We start from the raw sequence: 2959 nt of genomic DNA on the forward strand, positions 1-2959 counted from the left end.
CAACATGTTACATGTATCATCTTTAAATCTAATGCAGTATCTATTATTATCTTAAGTAGGCTGGTTTGATTTAGCTACTGTTAACATCAGCCACACATAAATACACACTTAGAAGTGCAGCCAAAGCATCTCATCATGACACTGTATATCCCCAAGGCTCCGAGGCTTCGATTCAAAGCCTACTGAGTGATATCAGTCTTTATTCTAGAGCGTGTGTGTGTGTGTGTGTGTGTGTGTGTGTGTGTGTGTATGTGTGTGTGTGTGTGTGTGTGTAGGTGTGTGGGCACGTCATGACGACGATGGACAATGAACTCAGCTCATGGTTATGGAGATGAACAGCTCTATGATGGTGGTTGACTTAACATTAGCATGCAATACGCAAGGACCACAACAGACGATGTTTCTGCAAAGCTGTCTGCGTGGCACACACACACACACACACACACACACACACACACGTGTACACACACATGCACACGTGTGAAGTCTTCATTTTTTCCCCTTGTTGCTTGGTGCTGAATATTGGTGACTACAACCACTTCTGACCTTTCCAGTCATTAAGTGTTTGCACAAACAGCAGACTGTTTCAATTTAGCTGTCAAAGCAGACTAACCAACACCAACTGCAGTTATGATGATAAAATCATCATACAGGAGGAGACCTTTTGAGGCAGTGGAGATGGGCAATATTGTTTTCACCAACTATTAACAAATCAGATAAAATCAATGTGGATTACATTACTGTAAATATAGGCTATATGGAATGAAAGCATAATAAATAATGCCGTTGGTTGGAAAATTGTTCATCTGCATTGCCTTAAAATGTTTCCCATGTATGATGGCCTCTGGCGTGCTCAAAAAGTGAGTCTTGGCAAAAGTGAAATAAGCCTATTTACCATATCTTTCCTCTACACCGCACTCCCTTTCATCCCCCGGGGGATTGGCTGCGCTGAGTATTCAACATAGAAGTTAGCATTTCCATACGGGCCAGTTATGTGGTTTTAACGTCCCGTGTGATTGAAGTGCGCATTAACATACGGGCCGGCGACGCGACCACGTGGTCGAGCGTGCTCAGAGGGGAGTTGCGGCCTGTTGTGCGTGACCGAGCATGCAAACTGGGACGTCCACAGGTGAGGTCATGCTGGGCAGCGACAGGAAAGTTCCCTGGAGCGCCGAATAAGGTTTGGCAAACAAACACTCAACCGTCAAAGAGGCAAAGAGAGGTCTGTTTGTATTTGATGAGCAGCATGTTAGAATTACAAATAGCGGTTTAGACGATCCTTAAATGAAAGGAAAAGTCTGACTTTTAAGGTTTCATAGGATAGAGGATATCGATTTGGCTCCGACAGTTTTGACGAAAAGGAATTTTGTAATGATCTCGAAAGTATGTGTTAAAACTGGAGTCAAAATCATTTGGCTTTGAAGTGAAGCGTAATCTTGGAGAATTCACAATTAATTCCAGTTCTCATGTCATGCATCATGCTCATGTGTTGCGGTGTTGTTCACTTGGAGGAGCCAAAGATTTACCATGGTTTCCAACAAAAGTCAGGGAGTATTGTCTGATAGAGTAGGGCGGGAGGATTGTGTGATCTCTGATTGCGAGAGAAATGGAGGAGAGGAGAGGAGAGAAGAGAAGAGAAGAGAAGAGAAGAGGAGAGAAATTCTCAGCAAAGAGGCTCTCTTGTCCTGCTGCTGTTCCAGGAAGTGCACCTGTGACGGGGGGGGTTTGGGGAGGGGCTGACCCAGCGGGTGAGACCAGGGGAGGGGTGAGACCACGGGGGTGCTGAGGGTGCTGCAGGCTCAGCTCAGCTAAGGCCTGCGTGACCTGTTAATGGCCTGGCGGGTATTTGATGACAGTTGCAAGAATCTGAGGCTCAGGGTGTCCTTTACAGCCGTTTAATCTTTGTCATCAAATCTCCCCCTGCTAAGCTGATTTACGGCCGCTCCGCAGGGCGCGTTTCTCAGTACTCCTATTAGACACCCCCGTGAACTCTGATCTATGAGGGGGGTGTTGAGAAATTATTATGACACAATATTTTCCTATAATCTTTCCATGTCAACAAAGAGGACATGGGCACCTCCTCCGACTCTCTCTCCAATCCCAGCACACCAACACACAAAAACACACACACACACGCAAACCACCTCATAGTATATAACAGTATGTGCTTTACTGTTTATGTGAGACACTGAGAAGGTCTGAAAGACTGTGTGTCGAGCCAAAATGAAAGGTGAAGGTCTGCAATGTCTTGTAAATGTCTATCAGTTTCTTAACCATGACCTGTGGCTGCGTCTCTTCTTAGCCCTCTGGCCAACATTTAACCAAACGCAGGACAGTTATTCACAGCTGCCTTAGGCTGACTGTTTAAAGGGCTGACTACTTTTTGGGAACCTCAATTAACGCTTCTCCTAAGCATCAGCTGAGCATGCTACCTAAGAAAAGAGGTACTCTGTGGACAAAGGCGCTTAAAGTCCATTACAAACTTAACAGCATTTGTGTCCATGGCTAATTTTAGGACTAAAGCCCCCATATATATAGCATATAGCTAAAAGTTTGTCTTTTTATTACAATTTAACGGCATGACAACATTTAAAACAGCAGACATGTTCTCTCTCCAACTATTTGAACACTTAGTGTGTTGTTACAATGCATCATTTGAAAAAAACTAACATTTTTGAGGGAGTTTTGCTTACTTTGAATACTTTGACTTGAAGTCTATGTAGCATAAATATTGTCTTTGAATCCTCCAGTTTCTTGTTTTTGCACATCACTGATTTAGTACCGTGATTTACGTGCGAAAGACATTAGAGCTACTGGTCAGCAGTGTGCTGATTACTGATCCACAGCAGACACTGTTAGAGGTGACAGCCAGGGTCATATGTGTGCGTGTGTGTGTGTGTGTGTGTGTGTGTGTGTTTGTATGTGTGTGTGTGTGTGTGTTTTCCACACAGCAAAAATA

Source organism: Centroberyx affinis, unplaced genomic scaffold (genome assembly GCF_046629955.1).
Source record: "Centroberyx affinis isolate AG114_WGS23_722 - 3 ecotype Tasmania unplaced genomic scaffold, CSIRO-AGI_Caff_v1 ptg000129l_1, whole genome shotgun sequence".
In the NCBI taxonomy this organism is placed as follows: Eukaryota; Metazoa; Chordata; class Actinopteri; order Beryciformes; family Berycidae; genus Centroberyx; species Centroberyx affinis.